The sequence below is a fragment of the Ovis aries genome, chromosome 9 (genome assembly GCF_016772045.2).
Source record: "Ovis aries strain OAR_USU_Benz2616 breed Rambouillet chromosome 9, ARS-UI_Ramb_v3.0, whole genome shotgun sequence".
In the NCBI taxonomy this organism is placed as follows: domain Eukaryota; kingdom Metazoa; phylum Chordata; class Mammalia; order Artiodactyla; family Bovidae; genus Ovis; species Ovis aries.
This window is the reverse complement of record NC_056062.1, coordinates 25,582,421-25,598,359: the sequence shown is the minus strand read 5'-3', so window position 1 is coordinate 25,598,359 and position 15,939 is coordinate 25,582,421. Positions and strand designations below refer to the sequence as shown.

At 50.4% G+C, this 15,939-nt stretch overlaps 1 long non-coding RNA gene across 4 annotated transcripts; it reads right to left on the bottom strand.

The window, feature by feature from the left end:
- Positions 1-2,921: 2,921 nt before the first annotated feature.
- Positions 2,922-15,462, bottom strand: LOC121820321 (uncharacterized). 4 transcript variants are annotated; one of them, XR_006060803.2, is made up of 4 exons: positions 12,786-15,462; positions 11,932-12,655; positions 8,725-8,793; positions 2,922-8,139 (listed from the first exon to the last, which is right to left on the bottom strand). It is a non-coding gene; the product is annotated as an uncharacterized LOC121820321 (long non-coding RNA). The 4 variants fall into 4 exon arrangements; XR_006060804.2 differs by having other exon boundaries at positions 11,932-12,096; XR_006060805.2 differs by lacking the exon at positions 11,932-12,655.
- Positions 15,463-15,939: the final 477 nt, after the last annotated feature.

The following is a 15,939-nucleotide window of genomic DNA, read 5'->3' as shown; positions in this document are numbered from 1 at the left end:
ACAGGCGAGCCAGGGCTCCCTCCGCACATAGGGTGATCAGAAGACATGGTCCACTCATCTGGGCACAGTGTGTGCGCTTTGGAACCTAGAAGCCACGCAGCGTTGAGATGAATGCCGGGTCCCGTGTGACTGTGGCCGCTTCCCCCTCTTTGGCGACTGTTTCCGCGGGGCCTGGTGGCTTGAGAGACTGTGTCAGGGCTCTGCTGCTTGAGTGGGTCCTGTATCCCCTGTGGGTGGTCTTTGCTCTGTGCCAGGTGTTAGCAGATTCTGCCCGTTTAGGGCCCGTTTAGGGGCCTCGAAAAGCTCTGCAGCCCGGAAGCATGGAAGCATTTCCCTTCGGCTCGGCCTAAGCCACTCCCCGCTGTGCGCATTTCCTTCTCTGCATGGAAATGGGAACCAGCTGGCCACAATTCCTTGAAATCACCTCCTCAGCCTCTCCAAGTAGAATAAGCCCGAAACTGCGTAGGCCACTCCCAGGCTTCCTTCTCTTGTCCTTCTCTGATACTTTCTCCCAGGTCCTGCTCCCCAGGCCATTTAGCCATGTCTCTGCTCTCCTGGGGCCTTCTCCAGAGCCTCCAGCAGCTGTGTCCTTTCTGGGCCCCTGCCTGTCTGGGGGGCCCATCCCCACCGGATCTCTAGTCCTGGGGCAGCTTTGGAGTTGGCTTCTCCTTTGCTCACAGACAACAGAAGACTCAACCACAAAGATTAACAACCCAAGTTAAAAATGAGCAAAGGACTTGAATAGGTAGTTCTCCGGAGAAGATTTGCAAATGACCAGCAAGCACGGGAAGTGAGAGAAATGCAAACCAAAGCCTTCTTAATACCGACTAGGATGGCTTTGATAAACGAGAGCAACAAACAAGTGTTGGCGAGGATATGGAGAAATTGGAACTCTTGTGTGTTGCTGGTGTGGATGTAAAATTGTGCAGCCATTGTGGAAGACAGCTAAGTGAAACATAGAATTACCATGTGGCCCAGCAATTCCATTCTTAGGTATTACCCCAGGGAGTTGAAAACATGTGCCCACGCGAAAAACTGTACCCGAATGTTTATAGCATCACTGTTCACAGTAGAAGGTGGAAACAACAAATGTCCATCAATGGATGAAATGAATGTGTAAACAGAGTATGATCGTGTGTGTGCATATATCTATATATACAGGCACACACAATGGAATATACATATTATACTAAACATGCACACACACAACAGAATACATATGTGTATGTATATATGTGTGTATATATATATGTGTGTGTGTATATATAGTGAAATATATAGTCCGTTACCTGTAAGGAGCGAGGTACTAACACGTAATGCAACATGGATGAACTTGGAAAACACGATGCTAGGTAAAAGAAGCCAGACGCAGAGGGTCATATATCATGTGATTCTACTTATGTGAAATACCCAGAGTAGGTAAATCCATAAGGACAGAATGCAGATGGTGATTACTGGGGGTAGGAGGCGATGGGGAGTGATTTGGTGAGTGTGAAGTTATATTTTAGGGCAGTGAAAATGTTTTGGAACTAAAGGTGATGATTGTACGAGATTGTAAAATGTGCTAAACGCCCCTGAATTAAATACTTTAAAACAATTAGTTTTACTTTATGTGGGTTTCACCTCAGTTCAGACACACAAATATGGTAGCATTGAAGGTCCCCTTAGGCAGTAAAAAGAGGAGGCATGGGACACTCGATGCATGCCAGATCAGGTGTGTCTGACAGCTGATTCACTGAGTTCCACAGCGAAGGGATGGGCCCTTGTATTCCCATTTTCCAGATAAGAAAGTAGAGGCTCGTCTAGGGCACTCCGGTTATAAGGGCCCAGATACAAGCGAACCAGAGCTTGTCTGACTCTGACCTGCCTCTGATCACTCTTCTATGCTCCTTCCCCACAACACGGAGAAACTTTTGTTCCGTGTTGTTTGTTTTAGATACTAAGCTCTGTGGATGAGCTGCGCTGACCCTGAGGAAGTCAGTTCTAGGTCCATTTGTGAGATGCCTGCTCTTTTCTTCCCACGGGTCCTTTGAGGTCCAGCCCACTCTGGCCACTCATCCACAGCGATCTTTTTCTCATGTGGACTCCTCACGTGCCTTACAGGGAGGCAAAGGTTTGTAGCCGGAGGAGACAGAAGATGGGGGTCTGAGTCATGGTTCTGCTGTGTGATCATGGCTGTGTCTCTCAAACTCTCGGGACCTCAGTTTCCTTGAACATGGGATGGGAGATCATCAGAACACCCACCTCATCCTTCCTGGGTCATCCGTGCAGGGTAAGTGCTCTGAGCAGGGAAAACATCATATGGACGCAAGTGATGGGAGTGATCACTTTGAGTCAAGTTCAGGCTTCTTGCATATTCAGCAGAGAACAGACCTCAACTCCAAACTGTAGCACAGTTGGCTGTAACATGGCTGGCGCTCAGCAATGATTTGGTGCACGAACAATTCAATGAATGAGCCACACAGGCGGTCAGGGATCTCAACTGTGGGCTTGGTCCAGGAGCTAGGCTTGTCATTGTCTTTTGTCTGTGCGCTGCCGGGGACTGAAAGCACCGTAGGTCATCAGGAAGTAGTTGTGAACTGGTCTGCCTGTACAGACAGATCTGCGTGCCTCATTCCATTGCACTTTGTAGGTGTTGTGTCTTTTACAAATAGAAGGTTTGGGGCAACCTGTGGCGAGCAAGTCTGTTGGTGCCATTTTTCCAACAGCATTTTCTCACTTTGTGTCTTTGTGTCACATTTTGGTAGTTCTTGAAATATTTCAGACTTTTTCGTTGCTGTTGTATTCATTACAATGATCTGTGATCTTTGATGGTTACTGTTGTAATTGTTTGGTTTTATGTTTTTAAATTAAGGTATGTACATTAGAAATAATGCTGTTGCATGCTTAATAGGCTACATACACCACGGTGTAAACGTAACTTTTTAAAAAGATTTCTTTAAATTTATTTTTTAATTAGCGGATGATTGCTTTACAATGCTGTTTTAGCTTCTGCTATTCAACGACATGAATCAGCTCTAAGTATACGTATCCCCTTCCTCTTGAGTCTCGCTCTCACCCCCATCCCACCCTCTAGGTCATCACAGCACCGAGCTGAGCTCCCCGCACCTTACAACAGATTCCCACCAGCCATCTGTTTTACACACGGTACTGTATATATGTCAATCCTGATCTCGAGGTTTGTCCCACCCTCTCCTTCCCCACCGGGGTCCACAAGTTCAGTCTCTACATCTGCATCTCTGTTGCTGCCCTGTAGATAGGTGCATCAGTGCTGTTTTTCTAGGTTCCATAAATATGCACTAATATACAGTATAACCTTTATGTGCACTGAGAAACCAAAAAAATTCATGTGACCCGCTTTGTTGCCATGCCGCTTCATTTCCGTGATCTGGAACCGAATCTGCAGTATCTCTGAGGTGTGCTGGAGGTAGACAGGTCCCTCCTGATCCCTGGATCTGGGCCGCTTTTCCTTTCAAAGTGGAAATTATTGCAGGGAGATGGGCTGGAGGAAGATCAGAGGACTCTGCTCCCATTCCCCCTCACCCCGAAGAGGGCAGAAGCAGGACTGGTGTTCCTAGTGGGCCGTCGTCAGCCTGTCACCTCAAGCTGACGTTGTAACGGCGGGAGGCCTGCATTTCTTCTGCCCAGATTCTATCAGGCTTTTAGGAGCAGGAGCTAGACTCAGTGGAGGCAGTGGCGGTGTCTCTCCATGCACGAGTCTGGGGAGCATGAGGGTCATCCTGGCTCCGCCAGCAGGATGGCTGGCCGTCTCTCCTTGCTGACTGAGGCTGCCCTGGGTGTTCCTGTGGATTCATTCACCCTCGGCCGCGTGACCTTGGCAAAGGTCGCACGTGTTGTCGGAGTCTTAGTTTTCATGTCTGCCAAATGAGGAGTGGGCATGAGGCTCGGAGCACCTCTCAGGTCCCTTTGGCCCCAGAGTTCGTGATGCTCTCAGGCCTCAGTGGGCGCGCCCCATGGCCCTCTCCTCTGTCGTGCCCTTTGCTGCCCATTCCCCCATCCTTCCCCCTGCTAATCCTCCCACCCACCCCTTTTTACTCAGTAGCCCCTCTGGACCTGGCCTTACACCAAGTCCTGAAGATACAGAGATTCAAACAAGCTCCCTGGCCTGACACGCTCACAGTCACGAGTGGGCCAGAGTTGTTTGAAGAAAAGAGGATTGTCAAATGGAGTGAGTGCTGTGGTCCAGAAAGGGGAGACTGGTAGCCACAAAGGAGGCTGGCAGCCACTCCTTAAGATCCTCGAACGGGGACTCGGGCCTGCTCCTGCGGCAGCTCCTGGACGGGCTTGTCTTGATGGGGAGGCGCAGTGTCGGTGGTGACCTCAAGTGGCCCCTTTTGGCCACAGGAATCTTTGATGTGGAATGCTCAGTTGCCACCTTTGCTGGAGAAGAGGGAGAGAAAGAAAGAAGGGAGAAAGAGGGGCCGGCCGGCCCGCCTGCGCATTTCTGCTTGTGGGACCAGACCTCTGTTTCCTGGGGCTGCAGGCTGTGTGTGTGGGAGGTGTGGTGGCTCGGCTGTCCCCGGGGACAGGGCCCTCCCTACGCAGCGGTGACAGCCCAGACAGACCTCCTCTCTGGGCCCTGTGTCAGCACCTTGTGGCCGGGGGCAGAGTGGAGCCTGAGTTTCCAACAGCCCGGCAGCCCGCCAGAGTGATGCTCAGGGTGCAGCGATTCTGAGGCTGATGCTGGCATTTGCCCCTCAACCCCATCCCCCGCAAGGGAGGTTGTGGACAAGGCAGCTTTTCTAATAAGCAGCCTCTGCTTGCCCGGTAGGAGATGAAAGACTGTGTGTGAGAGTGGGTAATTTGGGGTTTTCCTGATGAAAGCAGCTGACATTTGTTCGGACCTCTGCATGCTGCAGCCCTTGCCTTTCATCTCTGCTATCAAAGCCCAGCTCATATTGGCCTGCATCCGGGGCGGGCAGTGCCACCGGAATTGAGTTGGGCAGAGACATTACTTTGCCAACAAAGGGCTGTCTAGTCAAGGCTATGGTTTTTCCAGTGGTCATGTATGGATGTGAGAGTTGGACTATAAAGAAAGCTGAGTGCCGAAGAATTGATGCTTTTAAACCGTGGTGTTGGAGAAGACTTTTGAGAGTCCCTTGAACTACAAGGAGATCCAACCAGCCCATCCTAAAGGAGATCAGTCCTGAGTGTTCATTGGAAGGACTGATGCTGAAGCTGAAGCTCCAATACTTTGGCCACCTGATGCGAAGAGCTGACTCACTGGAAAAGACCCTGATGCTGGGAAAGATTGAAGGTGGGAGGAGAAGGGGACGACAGAGGATGAGATGACTGGATGGCATCACCGACTCAATGGAGAGTAAACTCCGGGAGTTGGTGATGGACAGGCAGGCCTGGCGTGCTGTAGTCCATGGGGTCGGGAAGAGTCAGACACGACTGAGCGACTGAATTGAACTGAACTGAACTGAATGGTAAAATATAAAGGAAAAGTAAAGTGACCCTTGCGATGGATGGTTTAGTGGCAGCCTCGGGGCGAGTCCGGACTCTCCTGGTTGGAGGTGGGGGATTTCCCCCTCCATAGCAGGTTGTGTATGACTGTCCCTGGTGGGGCCCTTTGAAAAGAGCGTGCCTTTTGGAGTTGGGTAGGGCTGGCTGGATTTGAATGCTGGATTCTCTGCTTACTCTCAGAGTGAAGGTAGGAAGCTTACCCTCTCTGATCTGTGTCAGGAGGAGTAATATGATCAGCGACTAGTGGTCTTCACAGCTCATCCTATGTATCATCTGAAGCCCGGGAGACTCTCAGAAGTATTCATTAGCTTCCACCCTAACTGATGAACTTGACACGTGCCATAGGCATTAGGGACTGGATCTGGGACTTGCATTATCCACTGCCTTGTCCATACACTGCTAGCCAGGTAGTCAGGCCTCTGTGAGTGAGTGGCAGATGGCTCCATGAAGAAAGGAGTCTTTGCTACGCCACCCATACAGCTGTTCTGGCTTTGCAGAGTGTGGAGTAGGGAAAGAAGGAGGGAGAGAGAGAGAGAGAGAGAAAGAGGGAGAGAGTGTGTGTGTGTGTGTATGTGTGTGTGTGTGTGTGTGTGTGTGTGTATGTGAACCAACCAAGAGTAAGGCTATGTTACTCGAGTCTCTGAAACATGCGAGGTTGTATGACCTTCACCATGTGTATTCCTGATGTAGGGAGCAAATGCTTAAGATGATGCATTTATAGAACTCCTGCTGCACGCCCATCTAACCACCTCTGAGATAAGTTGAATCCCCGGTTGTAGCAGCCTGGCTTCCGGCCTGTCCCTTGAATACCTTGTCAGCCCTTGAATACCTCCCCTGATGGGGTGATCACTGCCCCTGAAAGATGGTGTTGACATTTCTACTGGTCCTCCTTCGTGAGGCTTGCGTGCTCTGTCCTAGCTTTCTGGGTTCTGATACTTGGGTCCCTCCACAGCAACAGGCCTCCTCTCACAGAGAACTTTCAAGTTGAAGGCAGATGCCGTGTCCTTTCTGGGTCTTCTGCATTGGATTGACCACCTACTTAACTGAGTGGCCTGGCTAATGCGGTGTGGCTTATGCCCCTTGACCTTGTGTCTCTGGTTCCCCCGCCTTTGAGCACTATTTAAGGCCGAAGCTAAGTGACGCACCACCCACATCCAGCTCACAGGATGTACTGGGGACACCTGTTCAGCCGGCTGAGGAGCTGAAGGTCCCCGAGTTGCTCTTTGATGCTGATGATTTCATGAAATACAGGGAGAGGTGACTTCTTCTACCACACGGAAGGGAATCAGGTGGCAAAGTCTCTTCCCCTTCTTAACTCTCTGGCCTGGAAAGTGACTTATTTAGTGACAGTAAGTCAGCCTGTCTGGGTTTCAGGAGGTGGCCCTTGGAGCCTGAGCATCCCTCCTTCCTTTTGTGACCTTGTCTGCAGGGGGCCTTCCGCTGGCCACTCAGGCTCAGTTGGAGACTGTGGCCCAGGGCAGTGGGAAGAACGTGAGACTGAGAGACTGCAGACTGGGCGCCTCGTCTCTGCTCCACCTGGAAGAGTCTCAGCGCAGGGTTTTCATTCTCTAAAAGGCCTTACCTGTTTAAGGTGTGGAGAGTCGGCCTTTCCAAGCCCAGCAGTGTGGGTGCCCTGAGGGGGTCCCTGAGAAGGTCAGAAAGTGGAAAGAAAGCCCCCAAGGCCTCGCCTGTAAGCTCCCCATCCCGTTTTCAGGTTCCTCGCCTCTTTCCTCCTGCACTGCCTGCATGCCTGCAGTTGGGGGGCGTCTTTGATTCTCAGACCATCTGCTAGGCGCTTCTGCCGGCTGGGAGCGCTCTCTGGCCAGTCTCTCTAGACAGGGTTGGATCCAAACCCCTTGGCCTGCCACGTCTGCCCTTAACTCTGAACCCAGCCTCCTCTCTTGCCCCCCTCCTCCCGCTAGCTGTTCCTGCTCCAGCTACACTGAAATTGAGGGGTGCCCCCTATCTGTGTTCCTGCAGACAGATTACACTGGGAAGCAGAAGTCATCATAACACAAAACTGTGCACTCATAAAACTCCCTGCTCACGTCCAGCCCACCCACATCTGAAGATAATCAGTCATTTACTGATTGCCAGAAGTTGTAAACATCTGTCAGTCCAGGGCAAGGACAGAAGAAACCCTTAAGTGACCTCTGTTTGGCTTCCTCCCTGCCCATTCCCTCTGGACTGCAAACCGAGCGAGGCCCCAGGCCCACTGAAGGCTCACAAGCCCAATTTTCCCAATCCAGAGTTTTGTCCTGCCCCACCAGCTGTGTGACCCTGGGCAAATTAAACAACCTCTCTGTGCTTGTATGCTTTATCTGGTAAAATCAGACTAATACTAGTTCCTGCCTGCCAGGGTGACTATGGCATTAAATGAGTTAATACATGTGAAGGCTTAGAACAGTGTTTCTTGGCACAGGGTAAACACCCGTTAAATGTTAGCTATTGATACTGGTGTGCCCGCAAAGCTTTTTACTGCCCCTTGACTCATGTACTGGCCCAAAGCAAGTTGTGTCGGTGATTATGTATTATATAAACCGATGAGAACGGAGCTGTTTCATGAAAAACGAGGTTGAGCACTTTGGAAGGCACGGATAACGTTGATTTGCTAAAAACTTGTCACCAAATCATTGAGAGGCAGAACAGCTGTAAAAAAAAAATAGGAAGAAAAAATAGTAAAACTCAAAGGAAGCTGTATTCCATATGTTTGGCTGATGACTCAACTTTTGCACTGCTTTAAAGAAAGGGAAATCAGAACTTGTACAATCAGGAGGATGTGTTTCGCAAGAAAGACCATCTGCATCTCTGGTCCATGGGCCAAAGAAAGATGCTGTTTCTTGACTGGCTCATTAACGTGCAGCTATAGTAAAACACCTACATGTCGGTCCTGTCTGCCTTGCCCACTTGTTCGGTGACATGGCGCTGGGAGAGACGGGTGACAGGACCAGTTCTGTCCAAGGGAGGGAGGCCCACGACCAGTAACTGCACGTCTTGCCCAGACTGCAGGGTTTCCCCATGCAGACAAGGTGCTGTGGGCAGATTTCTTGCGTTACCTGCATTTGCCCCGAGCCTCCTCTGAGCCAGGCCCTGATCCGGAATCTGATGATACCAGAGGTGACCATGGGGAGTAGCCAACAAAGTGAACACGAGTTCCTGCCCCCCGGGGACCTCACAGTGTGTGAGGGTGGGGGACCTGTAGACAGAAGTAAAGGGTAAATATCGGGTACTTACTCTAGCTGCTTGCTCTAAACCAGGGATTACCAGCCTCCGGGATCTGATGCCTGATGGTCTGAAGTGGAGCTAGGTAAGAATGGTAGAAACAAAGTGCGCAGTAAGTGTAATGCACTTGAGTCATCTCCGAAACATCCCCCCTCCCCACCTCCCCAGTTTTTCTGCAGAAAACTGTCTTCCACGAAACCCATCCTTGGTGCCAAAAGGGTTGCAGACTCCTGCTTTCAGAGGAAGAGAAGCAGGAGGAGACTTGAGTCCTGCTCTGGGGAAGTTCTCGGGGACCCAGGCAGAATCAGGCCGGCTAACCGTGGAGAAGAGATTAAAAAATGATGGTGACCCTCTAGGTAAATTACAAGAAAGGGACTGAAAAATCCAAAAACTTAAAGAGGTCTTAGGAACATGAGTGAAGTCTCGAAAGGTTTTTTGCAAATGATTCTTTTAATCATGAGGAGTGAAGAAGTTTGTGTTTTGTGAGAAAACTTGCTACAACAGGCTCAGTGTAAGATTCATTCTTTTTTTTTTTTTTTTTTTAGGGAAGTATAGTCGATTTGATTCACTGTTTTGGGGGACCTAACACTCAGAGCAAACTTTCAAGTGACAGCTTCAGGTTTAAGCATAAGACTCCTTTTATATTTAGAATTAGTTATCAGTGATATAGTATACACTTACAATGTGTAAAAGATAAATTTATGAATATAGAATATGTTGTATTTATAACTGTTTCCTTTTTCAAGAGAGCCTCCTAAACAGGCTGTAAGACAAGTGACGGTAGTGGCCCAGGATCGCAGTCAGAGGTAGAGACGGGAATCTGAAGCAGATGCTTCGGCAGTTTGCGTTTTCAGGATAAAGTTCCTCCCCACGACACACACATGCCCTATAAATATCTGGCCCTTATTTTCAGGGGCTTCACTTCAGGTGGCTTTTTTTCTGGGCCCTCTTCTCCACGAAGTCTCAGCTCCCCAGGTCTTTGCTTCCACTGTGCCCACTTCGCTGCTCGATGTGCACCTCTCAGCTTCCTTCCTCCCCCGTCACTCTCTTCATCAGAGATCCCCCAGTGAGCTGGCTCACGTGCAGGGGAGAAGCCCTGTATGCCCGTGTCCCCCCCGGCTCAGCACTGCCACCAGAGGGACAGGGTGGCAGGCTGGCCCTGCCTCTGCCTTGACTGCCGGACAGACCTGGGGAAAACAGGATGGGTGGGGATCCCCAGAATGAATGGCCAAGGCGGGTTAAAGGTTCTGGTGGAGCTGTTCCCCGGTGTAACAGGCAATGTGATCTCCGCGTATCAGCTGCTCTCCCGAATGTCTAGGCCCCAGAGGGCCGAGGGGTCCCAGAGCTGGGGAACGTTCATGGCTGCCTTCCCACCCTGCAATTTCCCGGTAACGCTGAGAGTGCCTGACGTGTGTTTTGGGCAGTGTTTGGTACTCCGCAAGGAACATTTCCTCCCTCTGTCTGGCTTGTTCTTATATGCTGATTAGCCATTGCAGAAGGCTGGGACAGTGACCGGAATTGCCAGAGGTCACAGCCAGGTGAGGGCTGAGCCAGGAATCGGAAGCAGGTGGGGGTGGTCACCCTCCTCAACACAGCAATGATGCCTTAAAGCAGTGGTTCCCAACCTTTTTGACACCAGGGACCGGTTTCACAGAAGATAGTTTTTTCCATGGCCTGGGGTCAGGGGTGGGAGGGATGGTTTGGGGATGATTCAAGTGCATTACATTTATTGTGCACTTTACTTCTATTATTATTACATCAGTTTCATCCCAGATCATCAGGCATTAGATCCCCAAAGTCGGGGACCACTGCCATAAAGGATCATCTTATAAAAGCTCAGGAGTAACTCTGGGAAGCACGTGGGGCTTTCCGGTGTTTCGCAGCGGAAATAACTGAGATGCCTCAGGTTGAAATGGATGTGAGGCCCGGGAGTTGCTTCTGAACGTGTCCGGTGTTCAGGTTGGGGCTGCCTGACATCAGGTATCGGACAAACACAAGGGGGATGACCTTGGGGAGGCCTCAGAAGGCGTTCCTGGTCTCCACGTGCATCTTGCTGTTTTGGCCTGGAGCCCCCTGCCCTCTCTGTGTGGTGGGGTCTATGGAAGGCAGGCCTTGACCCTGCGGCACCCCACTTTCACTGAAACTGCTCTATTCCGGTAGGAGCCATGTGCCCGGTGGCTTTTGGAGGAAAGGACTATTTTGTCTTATTCTGCGGGCACTGGGGAAGAGGAGACTAAACACTGGAGACCCCTCCCAACCTGCGGGCGCGCTTTGAGGAGGAGGCGAGGGCCGCCGGGCTGGGCTGGAAGGTGAGACTGGACTCCTGGTAAGTGTCAGGCTCCCTGGCGCAGGGCTTCCCTGTGTTGTATAATCAGCTGTCACTTCAGCATTTCCCTGCACTGTGCTTCGCAAGTACAGATCGAACATTAAACAAACAGTGACTGCTTTATAAATATTTAACTCCCACTGTTTAGGAATTGCTCGAGGCAGGAGACAAAATAAGAGTTCCTGGCGGGCTGCTGCGCGGCCCCTCTTTAGTGGCTTTGGATTGTGAAGATCAGGGTGTTTTGGAGGTTGAAGGGCAGCCGTATTCTGAAAGCCTTTTGTCCAAAGGCTTTCCAATGGTGGTGTCTTCTCTCTGTTTTGGGTGGGAGGGTGTGGTTTGGGGACTTGATCAGGCCTAGCATGCTGTATTCCAGATGCCACCAGCTAACCTTTCTTTCCTTTTTAATATTTATTTACTTATTCAGCTGTGCCGGCTCTTAATTGTGGCCTTAGTTGAGGCATATGGGATCTAGTTCCCTGACCAGGGATTGAACCCGGGCCCCCTGCATTGGGTGCACAAAGCCTTAGCCACTGGACCACCAGAGAAGTCCCCCAACTAACATTTCTGTACAGTGAATGGAACCCATCACTGGTGTTATTGTCATTCCTTCCTATGACAGCAGAACTTTTCTGTTTTTTTTTTTTTTTTTTTTTTTACAGCTTTAATGACATACCCTACAAGTCACACATTTAAAGTGTGCAGTAAGAGGCTTCAGCATGCTAGGGGAACTGCGCTACCATCCCTGCAGTCTATCTTAGAATATTTTATCACCCCCGAAAGGTTGTCTTCATTAGCAGTCCCCCCCACCCCCATCCTAGGGAACCACCCGTCTGCCTTCCATCTCTGTGAATTTGTCTGTTCTGGACATCGCACACACACGGACACATACTAACTTGTTTCCTTTAGCACAGTGTTTCCAGGATTCATCCTTGGAAGTTGTAGCATATATCAATACTTGATTCTTTTTCATGGCTGAATAATATTCCACTGTTTGGAGAGGGCTCATTATGTTTATTATCATCTGTTGCTGGATGTGTGGAGACAACAGAACTCTTCAGCTGAAAAAAATCAGGATGTGGCCGATTGAGAACCGTCCAACGACTGCAAAACTCATGCACGAATGAGGCTCTCCACCTCATTGCCACCTCTCTGGGAAAAGTTTAGGAGGTCGTCGCTAAGCCTGAGGTGGAGGTTACAATCTGTACAGCTGACAAGCCACTCAGCTTTTATTTAGCTCTAGCCGTATGCCAGGCATACAGGCATAAACCCATCTGGTAATTTGTTGGAAATATCTGATCGTATAATCTCTTGCGGAGCTCTACACACTTTTCATAGACCAATCCTGTTAGGTTTTTTCAGGTGGGAGAGTTAAGTCTGTGTTCTTGGCCTGTTTCCTTTGACTTCATATGCTGGCACTCTCTGGGAGGGAGGATCAGAGAAGAGAGATGACCTCCAACCGGCCTTCATGTCTCACGCCTTGCAGACGCGCGTCTCCGTCCGGCCGTCTTCCCCTGGGGCTGTGCTCACCCTCGGTGTCTGTCACACCCCAGATGTTTCCACACTCACTTGGGAGGCAGATTCAGCCCCGACCCAGGCTCTGGCTTAGGCAGCCCGACTCTGCAGGAAATGTTAAAAAAACGGGGCCTGTTGTCCTTCCTGGTCATCTCCCAGTCATTAAATTATGACTAATGTAATAGATGCTGTTGATGTCCCACCCGGGCCCCCTTTACCGGACCGGCACACTCACCCCCCAGCTGTTCAAGTTCACTGTCTGCGTCCGCTTCTCTGGAGATCTGCTGCCTCATCCAGGAAGTTGCTCACCCCCCACCACCCCCAGTCTCTGCTGACTCAGGGGTACAAAAGGCCAGCCCCCCTGCTTCGAAGCAGGAATGAGCCCTGTGGTCCCATTTGACTACCAGAGCTGCTGGTGAGCTCAGGCTGAGGCTGGAGTCCAGGCTACTCCCAGCCTGTGGGTTCTGCATCCCTCGCTCCCTTTCTCCCGAGCACATTCCCCTGCGAGCTTGCACACAGGGATCCTCATCTCTCTTTCTGGGGCGTACAGCCTGAGACCTGACCTTGGAACAAAGTCCCTTCCAGAGTCGCTTCTGATGACGTTTGGTCTTGGAGATTCTCTGCCTGAGCTTCCTGGCTTGGCTCCCTGAGTGTTCGCTTTTGTTGGTTCGGGTTTCAAAGTCTTTTCAGGCTAATCGGACCCTCGGAAAGGTCTGCACTGAATCACAGTCCTGGCATGTTTTCCCTCCTTCCTCCCCTCCCTCTGTATTTCCTTTCTTTCTCTTCCTCCTTTCATTCCCCATGAGCATCCTTTCCTGTGTCCACAATGACCTCAGCAGGAAGGAAAAAAAAAATACTTGAGAAGGCATGTGGATAGCTCACTAGCCTTGGTACCCAACGGCCCTGGGTCTGGGGTAAGCCCTGCCTCCCTGTAACCAGGCAGTCAGTAGTGGAGACTCCTGTAATCCTTGGTATCTCTACTTCTCAGCATTGTCGCGAGGATCAGGATGACCCAGAGGGGTGGCACAGTGCAGTGACTGGCAGAGTCTGAGTTCAGCACACAGGACTAGGAAAGCGTCCCAAAGGACTCCTGGATGCCCTAATACTGGATACCCTGGATACTCCGGGCTTCACCCTTGTGAAGCTGTCTATAATAATAGACAGTTATTATCTGTCTGTTCAGGCTTTTGTTCACATTGTACTTTCTTCCTGGGACCCTCTTCCTTTTTTTCTCTGAGCCCCACTGAAGGCAATGTTCAAATGCCACCTCCTCCCTGAAGCCCTCAGGTACCTGGCATGTGGGATCAATAACTTTCCAGCAAAGCACTAGTTGACTTCCTGAACAAGGGGTATGTGTGGAGGGGAATGACGAAATAGGAGAGTGTGTTCTGGAGTCAGACAGGTAGGCGCTGGAATTCTGACCCTGTCTCTCACTAGCTGGGTGACTTCGGGCTGGTCAGCTGTACCCACCACCCACTCAGACCCCGTGCACATTATAGATGCTGTGTCAGCAGTGATTTCTCCATGCCTGTCACCTCTGAGTCAGCTTGCAATTAGTGGAACAAGTAAACAAAGAACATGCAGGCAGTGTGTTAGTCGTCCAGTTGGGTCTGACTATTCGAAATGCTGTGGACCGTAGTCCACCAGGCTCCTCTGTCCATGGGATTCTCCAGGCAAGAATACTGGAGTGGGTTGCCATTCCCTTCTCCAGGGGATCTTCCAGACCCAGGGACTGAACCCAAGTCTCCTGCATTGCAGATGGATTCTTTTCCACCTTAGTTAGCGAGGAGTGGGATTAAGTAGATGCAGAGCTGTGTGAGCTTAACACCAAGCTAAGGGTTAAACATTTTCGAAAGGTTTTGTAAGTCACTGGTGGGTGAGGTGGTCCCTCTGGTCGCCATATAAGGGGGCTTGGGGGTTGTCTCCTGCTGCCTGCGCTCCATCTGCTGCTCCAACACTCAGGCCCAGAGAGCTGAGCTAAGGGGGGGGCAAAAAGGACCACCTTGTCCCTGGAAATGGGAAATGAGGCTTGATTCTGAGATGTGGTCTGCTTTCAAAGGTCGGCCATGGAGGAGTTCACTGTCTTAACCACCAGCCCCCAAGGTTGCCCCCATGAAACGGGAGGGCGGCGAGTCACTTCTCATCTCCCTTCTCCCTCTGACCCCGCCTCTGTCTTGGGCGCCCCTCGCCTCCCTTCGAAAGGAACCCAGTGCTGCTCACGTCCCACTGCGGTGGCTGCGGAGAGGGGCCGAGAATAAGCTCGTGTTGGCGGCAGCCCTCCAAATACAGCAGGGCTGGGTTGACCTTTAAATAGACGGGCTCTGGGCCACTCAGTTCCTGGAAGTTTGAAGAAAGTCAGCCTTTCAAGTGATGCGACTTCCAACCTCAGGAAAGGTCCCTGTGTTTGCGAAAGCCATAATTGACTGTTGCTTTTGCACTTCATTATATGTGGCTGTGCAGCCGCTGGGAGTCAGCATGCCAGGGAGAGGAGGGGAAAATCCTCAAGTATTTTAATATCCCCCTTCTTAGAAGCAAGATAAACATACGTATTGTACTTTGCAACAGAGGTGGGGGCTCGGAAAGGGAGCAACCTGGCACCGTCTGAAAGATCTTTTTAAGCTGAACTCTGAGGTTTCTCTCTTTTTTTTCTTTCTTTTTTATTTGTAAGCAAAGCTGGCTTGAGTGAATGATGCCAGCATCTCCTTGGCTGTATGGAAACCATCGTCCCTCTCCAGACTGCAGACCATCCATTCCTTCCTGAGTCGTAGGCTACTCTCCACTGTTTTCCCCCCAACTGGTGAAAAATGGTGGGGTGAAGGTTGTCATCAGGATCACAGTCAACTTAGAGGATTTACTTTCATCCAGGAAGTCTTCCTTCCAACTCTTACTTTGCAATTCTGCAAAAAAAAAAAAAAAATTAATGAAGATACAGACCATGAATATAATCAGGGGAAACATCTGATAAACTTAAGTAGAGGGACACTGTTGTTTTCAGTCGCTCAGTCGTGTCCGACTCTTTGCGACCCCATGGACTGCAGCACGCCAGCTTCCCTGACTTTCACCATCTCCTGGAGTTTGCTCAAACTCATGTCCACTGAGTCGGTGATGCCATCCATGTGGGGGACGTGCTTCAAACTAAAGACATGGCTTATCTGTCAAGTATCAAGGTCGTGAGAGTTAGGGAAACACAGAGGAAGAGCTCCAGAGTGAAGGGGACTGAAGACGTGTGACAACTGGATGTAACACTTGGTTGGAGACAGTTGGTGACATTTGAGTCAGGTATGAGAACTGGATGTTAGTTACGAATCAGCGTCAGTGTCCCTATTTTGCTGGGGGAACATGATTCTGGGGAGAATGTCCTGGCTTCAGGAAATACACACTGAAATGTT